This window comes from Eleginops maclovinus, chromosome 22 (assembly GCF_036324505.1).
Source record: "Eleginops maclovinus isolate JMC-PN-2008 ecotype Puerto Natales chromosome 22, JC_Emac_rtc_rv5, whole genome shotgun sequence".
Classification (NCBI taxonomy): Eukaryota; Metazoa; Chordata; class Actinopteri; order Perciformes; family Eleginopidae; genus Eleginops; species Eleginops maclovinus.
The window spans coordinates 4,672,595-4,690,071 of record NC_086370.1 but is presented as its reverse complement, the minus strand read 5'-3'; the positions used below and the strand labels follow the sequence as shown (position 1 = coordinate 4,690,071).

Below are 17,477 nucleotides of genomic sequence, written 5' to 3'. Positions count from 1 at the left end.
CCATAGGCATTTTGAAACCCTATTTTCTACAACAGGCAGCTAAGACTTGTAAAGTATTGATTCAACCAAAATCATGTAAAGCTGTGAGCCAAACTATACAACAGAAATGGTATTTTTCTCTCTCTGACACATTGTGCTGTTGCGATTTAAAGAGTAGAGCTGCCGCTACCCTGATTCAATTTACAACAACGGGAAAAGCCTCCTTGATCTTACCCAAGCTTTTCTTTTTTTAAGCTGCATAGCTAACAGTTTTAAGACATAAAGACTCCTTCTACAACAACCTTCTAAAATACATATATCCATACTCTTCATGCTACAACACCAGCACTGCTATGCTACGGTAGCAACTGAAGGGATTATCAAATGCTATTTCTGCTTATTTTTATTGATTGTTAGAGTGGATATACCGTACGTCTACTTTGCTTTCCACAAAATATGTTGCTGCTTAATTTGTATCTCACACGTACGCTCTCATTTCATGGTTTACCACTTTTAGACTATCTTTACTGATTAGCTTCAATATCGTTGTTTTAGCAGAGTCAGCTTCACATCATTCAAACACATATCTTAGACTCTAATGTCTGCCTCTTTCTAAAATGTTGATGGTTATAATCAGGGAGTGCAGTTTAGATAATGCTGGCACCATGGTAGTTTTGTTAGCTTGACAGATTAACAGCGGCTAACAAGAAAGGGGCGGGCTTTAGGAAAGTATCAAGGGGTGACTTAGAGGTCTTAAATCCAGGCTGCTCTAATGGAGTACATGAGGAAAATAATTTATTCTGCAAGTTACTGCCAGTGAATCTTGAAAACCACAACCTCCTCTTTAATTGATCTTAAAAAGGAGAGCAGTGAATGCAGAGGCCGGTCAGGGTTTTTTTCTACTGAGTTTATACAGTACTATCATGTGGGATTTGATACATCTTCCCTCTGGATGTGCTCTTATGAATCTGCGTAAAGAATTACTGCCAACGATTTGGTACTCAAAGGCTTTTGGCAAGATTCAGGCTGGCATGTTTCAACTCTACAGCATGAGAAACCTGGACAAATTATCTTAAATGATTCCATGCAATATATGTTTCCACTCCGTGCTAGCAGGAAGTTGATACTGGAGCGAGAACAACATTTTTAATTATAGCACAGTGCGTAGTAGGGGGTGTGCAGGGTTTGGCAGGCTTTATGCAGTGTGATTCTGTATCTCACACGTACGCTCTCAAATAAATGCAATGTACATCAGAACAAGCTGAGGGAACATCTTAATGTTTCTGTATTTAAAAGCTTGTCCTTATTAGAGTAAAGGTAATTACATTGGAGAGTTTAAGGTTCATTTACACATTTTCAAATTAAATTAACTGCATCTTTGTATACACAGTGATATAAAATCTCACAGCAAAGTAGAGAGAATCTGTTTACACAGTATCTCATGCAGTTCAATTAACTATTTGCTGGCATGCAGTACATGGGCTAATTAGGTTTTGTTTAGGAACACATTGTCTTTATTGGAATAATGTACACAACTGGCTTCAGGTAGGAAAAAACTGTGGGTAGGTGTTTTCGTCCTAAATTTAAAAGTGACATGCTGTGGTGGTAATGCTACTGAGCTTGAGTAGAAACCGGCATTTTTCAATATGAACAAATGGATCGATCTTGTCATACTGTATATCGTTAGCGGCCTGGCTACCTTTAGCAACAAAATAAAAGTAACATCCCTTGTTTGGCTGTTATGCGTGGAATAAATAAAGAGTGTGCTGAGCCACCCCTTTAGTAGTTATATTACCTTCATTTGTGTAGGTGCAACACAAGCTATCCTCTTCGTTTGTGTGCGGTAAAACCAGCCTTTATTTCCCCAGAAGATTGTACCCACTGGCAGATGGTGAAAGCACGGTAGCGTCTAGTGCACCAATCAAACCAGGGGTTTTATTATGCTACAGCCAAATCATTTGATTCACAAGTATAAGCTAAAATATTTATTTTCTTTGCTATTTTAATAATAATTGCTAACCTATGTCAGACTTCTATTTGTGGCAAATGAGATATTTTTAGTAATTTTTCCATATGTGTTAATTAGTGATTTCAGGCATTTACTCACCCATGAAGTGAGCAACAAGTCAGGGGTGTTGAATGTAATTTATTATAATTAGAATGTAGCTAATTAATGTAGCAAACTAAAGACTACAAACAGACATGCTTGTTGAAGTGTTGATCAATCAAACCGTTATGGGTTTTTATTCCTGATTTGGTATGTCAATAATCAAAAATCCACTGAGCAATACGGTCATCTGTTTTATTGACAGGACATTTTTGCTAACAATTATTATTATCATTTAATCAAGGTTGCCATTTATTTTTGCAAATATTCTTATTCCTACTCCTTGAATAAAAGTGACTCTTTTTATTTGTTTACTGTTTTATATCATTTCTCATTAATTGATAATAACTAAATGATATTTTTTGCAGTCCAAATAATTATTTTGTGAGAAGTGAAAGTCCATGTCATGTGAGATGACCTTGAATGTGAATTTTTTTCTGTGCAGGAACAAGTCCTATAAATAGGATTTACTCACTTTCTTTCAAACGGTTTGTATGAAATGTGTTTATCTATGAATTCACATGCAGTTTTTGTTTTAAATCGGAGCCATTTGTATATCTAACATCAGCTGGAATTGCACAGCTTTCTTTAATCCAACCATCTCTGATTTACAGCTATCAGACAGTGAGATACACTCCTGAAAGCACAGAGTGTGAACTTAAAAAAAGATTGACACGACGGCTCAGCTGAAGGACTCAATTATTCAGCTAGAAAAAGTTTTTAGCACTGACAACATGACAACAGTAATTCGGGAACCATCAATCTTCTTGACAGGCACATCCATACCTCGTGTTTATCCTAGCTGCGCAACTATTCATTGCTTCCTGTAAGACGGCCCCGGCTCATTTCCGATGCATAGGGCAGATCTGCAAAACGTTTGAGTTGCAAGCAAAGCAGAGAGGGGTGCAAAGCGTATCAGCGCGGGGGATCGACAGGGGAGACACCCTGTCACCGCAGTGGTCCCGTCAGTCGATTCCTCGGGGGCCAGAGGTCAGATTCTCCGGATCACGGGGTGGCAGCTTCCTGACAGATATTATACACAAGCAGCCAACTCAGATGGTGTTTATTTAAATGCAGGGGTAGAGCCAGGCTTGCTGGCAGTGCAGTCATCCGTGCACTGAGTGGACAGTTGGAAATCAACACACTCATTCCTACAGAAACCGTGCATGTGTTTGATAAGGTGGTAAGGGACGTCAAGGACTTTGTTGTGTGTATATGCAGGTTTTTTAAGAGATCCCGTAAAAATGTAAAAGGATATAGATTATTTTACCATTTCTGGTAGACCAGCAGTAAAGGGCCAGAGTTTTCCATATCACGAAGGTGGCTGTCTTCCTGGCTAGCTCACCATGGTTATGCAAGTTATGTTCAGATTGAAATCTGTTCAAAAGCACAGATCACTTACTTGTTTCTTTCAAAATAGTGTCACTTTAGAATCAATACTTACTGTATGAGCAATACGTATTTTTGGATTAGGGACTAGGCTACATATTGGCAAGTGATTTGGCCAGAACACAACATTAGCGCCACTAAACGAATCCATGCCATCTGAACAAGAGTGCTGTTTGGTGTCGTTACTTTAAAGTCTTTTTTCCTTTTCTTTCTCGTATTCAGATGTGTGAATTATTTTAATAGTATAATATATCTGCAGTGCCCACACTGGCCCTTTAAACATATTCAATCAATACATTTCATTTCACTTTGATTTAATCCGGTCAAAAACTAAATTGATTTCCCCGTATCTTTCATTACGGAACAGTGTTGGACTTGGAATTCTATTCTTGAATAAATCATTTAAATCTGCTGCATCAAGTTGAAGTTTCCAAAGCTTGAGAAAACAAAGTTGTTAAATTATACATTGGAGGCACAGATTGATAACCCATAAATGATCAATGATTTGAAATGATTACTGAAGTTTTTGCCATAATGCCTTATTTGCAGCAACAGGTGGTCTCCTACGCTCATATTCCTTGGAAATATTGTTATAAGGCGGAAGATGCTCCATTCGATCCATTTCGCACTGCAGAAGAGTCACAGAGCCTGAGGAATAAAGCTTGGCTTAACAAAGACAGTTGATGATCACTTTGTGGAATCTGTTATACCTCTGATTAGTGTTTTAGTATTTTTTGATCAGCAAGGTAAAATGTCTATTTTCTGATTGGAGCCTGGTAGCTCTCAGGAAAGCACATTATTTGCACCTTAAATATAATCTTCAAAAATAAAGACGAGTGTGTCCATCATTTGGTATTTGGTCAGGATGGCTGATAAATAAATAGATAGATAGATAAACACTGTCACTACTACAGAGTCATTTCTCCTGGCATGAATAACAACAAAAACTGATGTTTGTGCTGGTTAAGGTTTGTTGTTTGTTGTGCTTGTTAAGGTACTGAAAGGCAAAAGTAGATGCCATAAATTGGGGAAATGTGAGCTCAACTGGAGATTTTACAGCGGATGACCATTAGCCTGTTGGATTTTCGAAAGCTCGAAACCATTTTCGCACCTCCATCACCTACCCAGGCCTGGCTCAAGGTCAGCAGAGAGCTTAATGGGTTACATTCAGGAATCGCACAACAGTTTGACCTGTTTTTCATTCAGAATTACTGTGATGAAGATCATTTAACTGTTCCGGGTCCATCCTGTCACCGACTGTTCCCTCCGTACGCTGTCACTTGGCCGTGGGCAGCAAATGAGTCCCTCCTTTTTTTGTCAGTGCTAAAATTAATTGGTTCAAAGTATGGCAGAGGACGGCGCCGTAATGGTGCTTTTCCATGTTCCTTATAATTGGCTGGTGGTTTTTGGAAGGACTGGGCACTGGTCATGTCTGAGAAACAGGAGAGTGATGAGGACTGATGTCTGATTAAAGACAAGACATCAGCTAAAGACCAAAGACGGTCATTTAGAGGACTTTAATCTGGTGGGCTTCAGAGAGTCTCTCAACGGATACAAGCTGTCTTATTATAAAATGCTTAAAATAAGATTACAGGGCTAATACTCAAGCTAATGATCTACTCCCAATTAGCAACAGGCCCAAGGGGAATCCTCCAATCGCTGAGGGAGGGGGTGGGGGCTGGACAACCATCACAAAAAGACACACAGACTTAGGGTTCATACACACCAAACAAGTTTCGACTTTGAAGCATTTCCTGTCATTTGTATTGCTAGTGCAGGTGGAAATGATGTAATTTGAACATGGGTGACAGCAGAAAAACCGCAGCAAAATGGCTGAAAGTGCAGCTTCTAATCCATAGAGGAAACATTATCCAAACCAATTACAGGGAAAGACCCCACAACACAAGGCTTTATGGGTACCAGGAGATGGTTGCTGGCAGCTGGAGTTTTTTGTCCTCATAAAGCCTCGCAAAAAAACCAATATCCTGAGAATATGGGCTGAGGAGCACAGTTCCTAGCCCCCTGAAAGAAAACAAAGCTATATTTAGATGCTAAGTTTGTTTGCCCTGTTCTGTTTTTCCGTCCCCTGCCAAATCCTCTGAACTGGCAGCATGACCAACTCTTTTGAGAAGACAGTCTAAAGACATGAGCATATAAATCACAAACTAAAATCCACTTCTTCTCTGTAGCAAAAGAAAATGGCAGAAATTCATGAAAAGCATCAGAATCCAATGTCAACAAAGGAGGCATGGTAGATGTTCCTTTTTGTTTTTCTTTGTTGGTAATTGAATAAACAAATGTAATTTAGTGCTGAAAGAAATACTTTTTTTGTTGATTGGTCAATTGACAACAGATTATTCTATTGCAATTATGATTTTGGAAAACCCATAATAATCTAAAAATGTGGGTCATTTATCAAGCATAATTTTAAAACATCTTGGTTCCAGTTTCTCAAATATGATAACTTAACCTTTTCGGATTGTTTGTCTGACAGAGCAAGCGGTTTAAAGATGTCCTCTTGGCTTTAGAATTCTTTCCCTATTTTCCTACATTTTACAAAACATTTCATAAACGAGTAATTTGTTATTCTTAAAAAACGGTTATTGCTTGGGGGTAGTAAAAACATTAACATTGACTTTTTTTTTTTTGTCTGGCAAACTTGTCAGCAAACTAACTGAGTGCCGTTTCGGGCAACTTGTCAGTTTACTCTTTTATTTCTCTTTAGGTCTCCACCAACTCCTAAGGAAATCACTAACATGTATAGCTGATATATTTCTTCCCATACATGCCAGACCCTTACTTTCTCAACCGAGTGTTATATGGTAACAGCGACCGGTTGCAGACTCAAACATCACTATGGGACCATTGAGAGTGAAACAGCCTAACACTGAGATGTAACTCTTGAGCCCCGTAAAGCTGAGGTGAACTGCTTCAGGTTGCAAGTAATGTTCAGTATTTCTGCACATTAAGCTGCTTTTACACAGCTACATACTAAATAAACCAACGCCTTGACTAACGATATTGCTAAAATATATTGGATTAATTTAATGATTGTTTTGCTTTTGTTACACCTGATGTAATATATGCCAGACTTCTTTCTGTGGATTGATATGACAGCACAAAGTCCCTCGATCCTCCTTAGCAGCACTGAAATGTTCAACTCAACCATTTAATAAAGGTATATACGTTTTAAAATGTCATTACATACAATGTTAACATGTTATGAAAGTTGCAGCACTCCGCCCCCCACTCAGTCACCGATCTGTAAATCTTTGGCACCCTGCTGTGATGGATATGATCCCCCACGGTCCGGTCTGGGTTGGGACACTCTGCTAGCAACAACTGACATCTAGGCGTCCTTTAAACACACACTGCTGACTTGTAATGCCACAGGCCCTTACCACCAACATCAGTATCTGCCCACCACAGTGGATATTTAACTGAGCGAGTGGTGTCGGATGGGGGAGGTGGGTCCGCGCGTGTGTGTGTGTGTGTGTGTGTGTGTGTGTGTGTGTGTGTGTGTGTGTGTGTTCCTCTGCTGTAACTCTGAAGGTTTGTGATAATTAATATGTGTAGTGGGCTTGATGAATGAGGACAGGCGGAGGGTTTCATCATGCCTAGACAGACTGACTCCCTCCCTGGGCAGGAGGGATCCATGACCCCCCTAACACCTCCGAAAAAACACCCCCCTCTACTGCATGTGTGGCAGGATCTACCCTTGAATTTCACTCCTGTGTGTGTGTGTGTGTGTGTGTGTGTGTGTGTGTGTGTGTGTGTGTGTGTGTGTGTGTGTGTGTGTGTGTGTGTGTGTGTGTGTGTGTGTGTGTGTGTGTGTGTGTGTGTGTGTTATTACTCAGGTGTTCCCAGGCTGCAAACCACTGTATACCTGTTAAAAATATGGTCATGTCAATGCAATTCATTAAGCGCGTTCTGCCTTTTGGTGTGCACATGGTGTGCAGAAAGAGTGTGATATACAGTGAGAGTGTGTATCAGGAGGTGTCTCTCTCTGAGGGCAATTACTCTATGTCATCTGTAGGAGTGTGATTAATGAGTTTCTGGTCAAAAGGCAGCGAGCGTAGATGTCCTGGCTTTGCTCCTGAAGCAGTTACTGATATGAGAGGGCCGCTCATATTCTCTCTGCCTGACACTCCTCCGGCTCTGCAATACACTCTAATGGTGTGTTCAAAGGACCAAATGTTTTCCTAAATACAGCGTTTTCCCCATCAATACTATAATATGCTATTTGAATGATCAAGTCTAGTTATTGACAAAATAAATTCACCATGAAATTTCGTCAGTTGATTCATTCGTTTTTAAAATAAATGTCTTAGGATAGGATAATAATATATGTTATCATTATTCATGCTGATTAATAATATTAATAATGCATTTGTTTTATATAGCACTTTTTAAAATACACAAAGATACTTTACAGGAGTCATATTTAACAAAATGTCCAACTAAAAAATTGACAATTTGTCTGGAAAATTAAGATTGTCAGAGTTGTGACTATTATTACCTTATTCAATATTTGCTCATTTGCATTTTGCATTTGCAACCAAAAATGTAACATTATGTAAAGTCAGGTACCAAATTTGTCTTTCTTTTTTGTTGACTTATTGAAGTTAAACGCTTTTAAAGATAAAAATATGTGTCTGAAAAAATACATTTTATAGAATTTTAAAAAAGGGCAGGTAGACCCCAAGTGCAGCATGGACAAAGGCTTGAACTGAGAATGACCTTGTATTCAGGGTTGCAAATATCAAACAGAACGAAACCCTCTCTCCCTTGTAAACTCAAAGAACCCACAAACACCGACAGAAAACCAGAACTAAAATACAAGACCAATCAACAAGACAAGACAGAGCTGGGTAGTGGAGGGGAAACACAGGGACAGGAAGTAAACACTTTTCAAAATAAAACAGGAAATAAACAGATTGTGACACAGACCCTCAAAATTGAACAATGATTTGCATGTCTAACCTTTAAAAGATCACTTTGATTGTCACCAAATTCAACGGGATGATTTGGTCCTACCAATATTACTGCTACTTTTAATATCTAAATTCGTCATAGTTTTTGCACACATTGAGCACGCCAGCATGAAGGCCCACAGGAGATTTAACAATTTAAAATACATAAATGAACATCCTTCTGCAAATTGCTCTCCCAATTTTCCCTGACAAGCATAAAAACGTTTAATTTAAAAGTGATCACAAATTAGAGATAGTTCTAAAATGTTCTCTGCAGCAACTTCCTGTCTCTCTTTTCCTCTGTCCTCCGGCAGGATTGAATACAGGCTCACTGTCAAATTATGATATCTTGGATGTAGAGTGCTCACTGCTCTATGGACCCCCCGCCCTCCTCCACCCTCTGAGCAGTGGATGAGTGGACAATAGCGGGGCAATTGCTCTGGGCTTTGGGGAGCGGCGGGCGACTGCTGCTTGGTGTTTGCGGTGAAGATGGGATTCGCCTGGAAAGGAGCGAAGGGGAGGAGATGTTTAATTTAGCGGATGGTGGCACAGGGACCCTCAGGGCGTCACATCCTGTAAGACACACACACACCTGAGCGAACAAAGTGAGAAAGGTGCAGCCCCTGTCCTCTAAACACCCCCGTGGTACGCTGGGAGATGAGACTTTTTATGGAAGCCGTAGGTGGAGGAGTGGGTTGTTCGCTTACCATCCAGGTTTCCAAACTTTTCATCCCGACCTTGTTGGCATGTCTGTTCTTATGAATTCTAATTAACAGAGGTTGATGAATAGACCTGGTGGGTTGAAAAGGGAGTGATTGATACATTGTGATTTTTATTTTTTTATTTTCAAGGACAGAAGTTGATCCTGTTCTTCAGTGCTTAGTCTGGATATATTTGTATTTAACAGGAAAGTAACTCTTCATCAGTGATAAGCAGAACTTTATGGTATAAAAAAAATCAAGAAAAGAGAAAATAGATAATACACGCTCATGCAGTTGTGCACATGCATTGTTTAATAACCCCCACAGAGGAAATGAAAGACCAGCAGTTATTTACCTCAGGCTGTATCCTCAGTGGAACATAAAGGCAGTTTTCTCCAAAAGAAAGTCTGTCACCATGGGACAAAAACTCCTAATTGCAACCGGTTTGTCTGTAGTCAGAAAAGTAACATCTATTCCCTGGACAAAAGACTCTGAAGTCCCCGGAATACAACATCATCGTGCCAACACCAGTCCGCCTTCAGCTTAACAGTGGTGGAGCGCCGCCATGTGACTGTGATGTAGTTAGTATTTAGCATCATGTTAGCTTGTCACTTCTGCCTACTGCACTTATGCTTCAGAATCACAAACTGGAAGTCAAACGTGTGTTTGCCACAGAGCTTATTTTCTGCAATATTTCCAAATCCAATAAGGAAATCGTAATTCTAACTTTAAGGTCAACCTACAAAAATACGTCATCACTGCATCACTTTATTAAGTCAAATCCAACTGTCGTCTAAAACAGACTAAACATACCATTATTATGCTCTTCTGAAAGACACCAGACTACAGTCGGGCAACAGCGTTTTTTTCATTTAGTTGAAAACCGTCTTTTCAAGTCTTCCCACTGTTCCAACATTACCTTATTTTAGGAATTTAAAAGAAGGATAACTAACAGATATAAGAAGAACAAAACTCTTGCATTTTCAGTTTTCACTAACCCTGCATGCAAAAAAACTAAGCATTTTTTGTCTATTGCAATGGGAAAGGAGTCTATTTTCAAGCTGGTTCTCCTGTGTTCGAAAAAAAGCCCATGAGCTATCTGGTAGAGAAAAACTATTACAGATTCACACTGAAGGTAGCATCCTCACCACCAGCCCATCTGCCTGTGTTTAAGAAAAGAATGAATATGATCAAAATCAATTAAATGCACTCAGCAAGTTCCTGCCAATAATGCTACCATTTAGGTTACCATTATAATCCTTTATTTGATCATTTGGATCCAACTCAGTTTATCATAAGCACGGAAAAATAGGCTAAATTTAGATATGCACCCTTTTCTTCTGTGTGTTGAGGTATATCTTGTAGCGATGTTTGTGAAGATGATGAAGAAGTCTCAGGGGAAACCAGCTTGTATATAATAAGGTTTGTTACAACAGCATAGTATCATACACCAACACGGGCAATACGAGGTTCCCAGAGCCAATTGTGGAAGTCCCCCCGAACTCTCTTTGTGCATACAGTTTATAGGAGAAAATGTGTGTGCCTGTCCAAAGTGTGTGTGTGACCAAAGGAGATGTTCTATACGAATGTGTACCCAAATAAGGTGAGATATACGTTTGTCCTTTTCTTACTCATCCATGGAGGCCCTCTGACGTATTCCAGAGGTTTGTTATGCAACCTCCTATGGCACCCCAGATGGGACTTTCTAAACAACCTCTTCTCTGCACTCTCTATGACCTCAGAGAGTAACTAACTGTATATGAACCAATTTAACTACCTGTACATGTGAACAGATTCAATACACCACAGCGTCTTCACAATATTCATATACAGTGGTATGCAAAAGTTTGGGCACCCCTCTGAGATTTCATGACAATTTGCTTTTCCTTTATAATAGAAGATCACAGCAACAACATTTGTTTTCCTACAAAGATGTAGACGTTTTAGTGTTTTCCAGACCACAATTCTTAGGGTAGCATTACATAGTTTTATTATAATAAAATAAAATGCAAAAAATGGGATGTGCAAAAGTTTGGGCACCCTTATAAATAGCATTCATTTCAACACCTGTACGGATTTATAGCTGACAGGTTGCTGCACAAAATTGCTTTGATTAGCTCATTAGACCTTCAATTACAAAGACAGGTGGAACCAATCATGAAAAAGGCTATTTAACATAGGTAATAGCTGGCTGTGCCTGGCCTAGGTTCTTTCTTAGGGAGTGGCAAGATGGGGACCTCAAAACAACTCTCCACTGACCTGAAAGCTAAGATAATCCAACATTATAAATTAGGAGAAGGGTACAAAAAATTATCTGACAGGTTTAAACTGTCTGTCTCCACAGTCAGAAACGTAGTTGTGAAATGGAAGGCCACAGGAACAGTCCGTGTGAAGGAAAGATGTGGTAGGCCGACAAAAATAGGGGAAAGGCACAGGCGAAGGATGGTGAAAATGGTCACAGAGAAGCCACAGACCACCTCCAGAGAACTACAACAACATCTGGCTGCTGATGGTGTAGTTGTTCACCGTTCCACAATCCAGCGTACTTTGCACCAGGAAGAGCTCATTGGAAGGGTGATGTGCAAAAAGCCTTTCCTGAGTGTTAATCACAAGAAGAGTCGCATGAGGTATGCAAAAGCACATCTGGACAAGCCAGAAGCATTTTGGAACAAAATACTGTGGTCAGATGAGACCAAGATTGAGTTATTTGGTCATAACATGAACAGGTATGCATGGCGAAAAAAACACACTGCATTCAATGAAAAGAACTTGTTGCCCACTGTAAAATTTGGTGGAGGATCTATCATGTTATGGGGCTGTGTGGCTAGCACAGGTACTGGAAAACTTGTTAAAGTTGAGGGCCACATGAATTCCTTACAGTACCAGGAGATTCTTGACAAGAATGTTCTAGAGTCAGTCACAAAGTTGAAGCTACGCCGGGGTTGGATTTTTCAGCAGGACAATGATCCTAAGCACCGATCAAAATCCACCAAGGAATTCATGCAGAAGCACAGGTACAATGTTCTGGAATGGCCATCCCAGTCCCCAGACCTTAACATCATTGAAAATGTATGGATTTATTTGAAGAAGGCTGTCCATGCACGGAGGCCAAGAAACCTGACTGAACTGGAGACGTTTTGTGTGGAAGAATGGGCCAAAATACCACCTGCCAGGCTTAAGGGACTTGTCTGTGGCTACAGGAGGCGTCTACAGGCCGTTATTGCAGCAAAAGGAGGCAATACTAAATATTAATGGAATTATTTCTTAGGGGTGCCCAAATTTATGCACATGCCTATTTTTGTTTGAATGCACATAAACATGTTTCTGTTTGACCAATAAAAGTTATTTCACTACTGAGATGTTTCTGTTACCATAAGGTATAACATATGTTAAAATGAAGTTGCTGCTTCAAAAGCTCAGCAAGTGACAAACTGATGCAGTGGTTTTCCTAAGGGGTGCCCAAACTTTTGCATACCACTGTATATTCTAATGTAAGTAAGGAAGTGCGAGACAGAGGTAAAGTTATTACATTGTCTTACATGGGTATATGTAGCATTTCATTAAGCGCACTAAGTGGATTACAAGTGGAATCATTGATGTTTATTATTGTTGTGGAAGTGCACCATTCCAGGAACATTACACTGGTAATTGCAACACTGGGTGTTCGTTTTCAGGGACATGGATTTAGTTTAGTTTATTTTCTTTCCTCTTGGCTACCTCATGTCTGTGAGCATGTGCAGGCTTGGGTGTGTTACTTTAAAAATGTACAATTACCCAGAAAAAATGCTCAGAGATTTTATTGATAGGAAAAGCTGTCTTTCATGAAGCATATTCAGGCAGTATACACCAACACTGAAACACTTGAGCACATACTACAGTTTAAAAAAGCAGGAATAAAATGAGCTGACAGAAAATGCCCCGTTTTAGTTTAACACACACAGTTAATCTCACACACACTATTTTATGAACATATAGGTTCACCTACTGAAGTAAAAACAGAATAAATGAACCAAAGAAAGAGAAACCATAAAGCAGATTCAGGCAGTAGACGTATAGATTCACTCTTAAAGTGTTAGCCTACAGAACAGAACAGCTGACAGAGGAGAGAGAACATCTGATCATTTACTACAAACACCAGATGATCTTTTTAGGTTTTAGTAACACTGTAATCCTGCTAGTAATTCCCACATTTATAAAAATAACAGAAATCTGATTACGTCTTCCTATTTTTATTTGTATCCTGATTCCCTACTCATTTTAAATGTAATCCCTTACCCCCAAGCCTGCCTATGTGTGTTTTTTGTTCTAGAATTTTTCCTTTACTCTTATATGAAACTTAATTTGTCATGAATTTAATGCAGTATGATGTCGAGAAGCTTCATTCAGCGTTAAGCTCATCTTCATCTTGTAAAATAATTCAGTCAGTGCCTGAATAGGAAAAGGTTTCAGGTTTAAAGTAACACAGAACACATTATGGATGGAATATGTTCTGGCATTTATGTCCCATTGTGAGGGGATCAGACCCCTGCCAGTCAGAGGACTTTCTTGGTTGCTCTCAACATTAACATTCTCCTTTATCATTAAGATTACTTTACAACATAAAACACCTGATGTGAATCTAAAAAGTATTATGCTTTTGGTTTGGATGGCGATGTACAGTATACAGAAGATGGAGCATGTTGGTGTGCTTGTCTCTTTTGGTTTGTTTGCATACAATGTTTCTGCAGATGATATTTAATACCTGGGCTTCTTACACAAATAGAACGTAGTGAGAATAACCTCACACAGCGGTAATGATCCATCCACTGTAATAATTCAACTGAGATGCTGTGGCTTTACATGCTTTCCATGTGTTTGTCATCTAGTTGCTCGACAAAATACACCGTTACGAAACAAAAAAGCAACATGTCACATAAATCAATTATATCTGAAAATATATATATCTACTGAAAGACTCCCAATAGGTTGCTCCGTATGTTCGCCCCACACGTATTTGGAAGCCTTTCAGTGGTGATCTGAAGAAAAGAATACACCAATTAAAACTAATAAGATGTGCGTTATAAATAGTTAACAAGACTTAGAGTGCACAGCCGGGTAGTTGCCCGAAGGCTGTACCTCAGCTCAGCCTGATCTCCTAAAAATGTTCCCATTAAATTAAACAGCATTGTCGAGCACGTTTGGAGGAAAACTTATTTTAAGTCAGTCCATCTCAACCCAATAGTTCTGCTTATTTATTTATTTTATTTTATTTCTATTTACAACGTATCTAAAAACTGCAACAGTAAGCCAGGGAAAACATGTTTCTCTCTCGAAACAAAGGAGACGGCGGTTTATTTGAACGGAAGATCTTTTATAGGAGGCAACATGTTCCCTGTCTTATTTGATTTTGCTTGTTGTTATTAAACACAGCTGAGGATGCTATTTGGTCAAAAACATTAATTGACAAATGAAAAATTTGAACAGATACGGCTAAAGTTACCAGTTATAGAAGTTTATTTCGTAGGGCAGCAGGAATGTCTGAACCAAATTTCATCACAATGCTTCAAGAAAGAGGAAAAGTAAAGGGATCACTCAAGGATTTATCCGCTAGGGATAACATGAATGTCTGTCCATCTGAAAAGTGTTGGGATACTTGAGTGTTTGACTGATATACAAATATTGTCCTCGCTAAAACACTGACACTAACAGGAAATGAAGTTAATGGCTGTTCCGAGCCTTTGGAGCGTTGGTCAAGTAATCCTGGATGTTTATTCGTGAAGCGTTATCAGGCAAGTTTTCTGTGCAGGCAGTGGCTTAGGGGTTAATCAACTTGTATTCAATTGATTGGCCCTTCTTAGGATATAGCATGGTTACATTAAGGAATATTCCTTTATGAAAAAAACCCTGCCTTCCCAATTTTACAGCTTCCTTAGGCTTTTCAATCAGAATATAATAACTCTAAAATGGATAAATTGGAAACCTATCATTTATCCAGTCTTTATGATTCCTGGAAGGGCTTTTACATCCAGATACATTGACAGGTTGACTGTGGGGTCTGGGATTTGAACAACCAACTTTTGGATTGGGACACATCCACGATTCGTAATACACGACTATCACACATCCGCCGCTGTATACGTCACGTTGACACACCTTGATACATTCATATCTTGCCCAAAGATAACCGCACTACCTCAAAGTCACAGTTGCCCCAAGAATTTGTGTTCTGCTGAAAAAGATCCTAAAGGAGGGTTTACCAAAGCTAAGAGAAAATTAAAGCTGCGAGCAAAGATGAACGGCCTTTGCAAGTCAGCGCACGCAGGGATGCTTCAAGAATTCCCCCAAGCGCATCACCGAACCGCGTCGTCACTAACCGATCCGTATCCTCGACCCAATTTGTTCCGCACACGCGCGCAAGCAAGCTACGTATCACCACCACTTTTGTTTCGCAGCAACGCTGAAATGATTTCCTCACTACATTGCCTTACCTGGGACTTCAAATTTCCACACACACACACAAACACAAACAAAAACACACAGCCACACTGTCACACACACACACACACCTCCAGCAGCACCATAGGGGGAGTTACCCCTCCTCCTGATGGGCCACAAAGAGAAGGGGGGGGGGGGGGGGGGGTTGTGAAGGCAGAAAGAGACTGGACATATTGAGCAATCGACTTCAGATATTTCAAAAATTCATAGAAATGCAACTAAATCTTTTATGGGCACAATTTTCCAAACGTCTGCGTGCTTTCCTTGCTCATCCAAGTGTCCAAATCCCCCCCCCCCTTCAAAAGTTGTTACTTCCTGGTCCCAGCAGGGGGCGCAATATAGCGGCGTGATTTTAGTCATGCAGCTGTCTTCGTGGCGGTACTGTGATCATCCATGGTAGAGTTGCTAATTTAAGGACTCAATACGGCCAAGTTACAGTACAGCTACTTCCTGTTTCTTGGCGTGGGATGTGATAATCCACCCAGGACACGGCAAGGGTCGTATCGAAATTGCAAAAACTGTATGATTCATTTTGATTCTCCAAGTCTTCTGGTGGTACTGACCAAATTTGGAGTCGGTCCTCATAAAACTGTATGATGACATAGGTTTGGTTTGAAATGAGGATGAAAAAATAAAAGTTTTAAAGCCGTCAAATTTCAAAATGTGATACCAAAAAGCTATTTATAGTGTGTTTCTAGGAAACGCAGCTCTGCAACATATTCATCAACACTGTTTGGAGAAATGTTCTAATTTTTGCTAAATATCAGCATGGGATGTGATTTAGGAATGTCATCATGGCTGGAGACATCCTCACCATGGGTAGAACAGTTATCGCTGTGGGTGCAAACATTATCACCACAGATGAAAAATGTCATCACCATGGGTATCAATGTCATCACTACAGGAAGAAACGTCATCTCGGGTAATAACACACTCATCGTCCCCGCCGCTGGCCGTATATCATGCAATGGGCGATTATCATCCTCGAAGCTAACGGGTATCTCACAAAAACATTGGTCAGTGATGTGACAGCGCTGTTGAGGAAAAAAATGGCCAGTTAGAGCGAAGAACTGCAGGAAGACATCTTTGCTCAGAGAAAAGCTGGATGAGGAGTTGCTCCTTAAGCTGGGATCAGACTACAGGATTTGAAGAATCTCAACATATCTCATATTTACAGGCCGCCCGCTCCAGATTTCATGCATAAAACCTTGTCTCGCGTTCCAAGAGAGGCTCCCACCTTAGCCACGAGATAAGAGACGGAAAGGACATATTATGGGAATAATTCGGATTTGGAAATGGGATTTGGAGAATTGGAACATCTTAAATGTTGCAAACACGTGCATTCTCTCAAAGTTCGATGACAGGACTCAGAAAGAACGTGGAGCCAGGCCAGCAGCAAAATCTCTGCAGTCATCATTTGTGGAAGGAAAGTGAAATAAGAAAATGTGGAGGCCAAAGGGGCTCACAGACTCGGCAACCAGGACATTTTGGTTTGCTGCAATAGCTGAAGGCACTCTGTTTCCACTGTTGGGACTAATGCTTTTTTATAAAGCTGTGCTTGTTGTGTTTGGCAGTGAGCTTCTTTTTGTAGTTTTGTTTTTCGCTTTGCTACTAGATACAGTACTATGGGTTCGCTTGATATGCACTGTATTCTTGATATCTGCACCAAATGGCCCGGTTCAGGATGGCGAGAAACGGAGTGATTACTCTGCAAACCTTTAAGGTTCGTCCTTTAATGTGCTGATGGCACTGTACTCAGATGTACTAGAAAAAAGCGACAGAACAAGCTAAACCAAATTTGCAAGTGATTGAATGTAAGACAAGTTTTTATTACTGGCCAAACATGCATGACTC

At 39.9% G+C, this 17,477-nt stretch overlaps 1 protein-coding gene across 1 annotated transcript in view; it reads left to right on the top strand.

Moving 5' to 3' along the window:
* dntt (deoxynucleotidyltransferase, terminal) overlaps positions 1-17,477 on the top strand; it is a 113,762-nt gene that overhangs the window by 68,924 nt on the left and 27,361 nt on the right. The window lies entirely within an intron of this gene.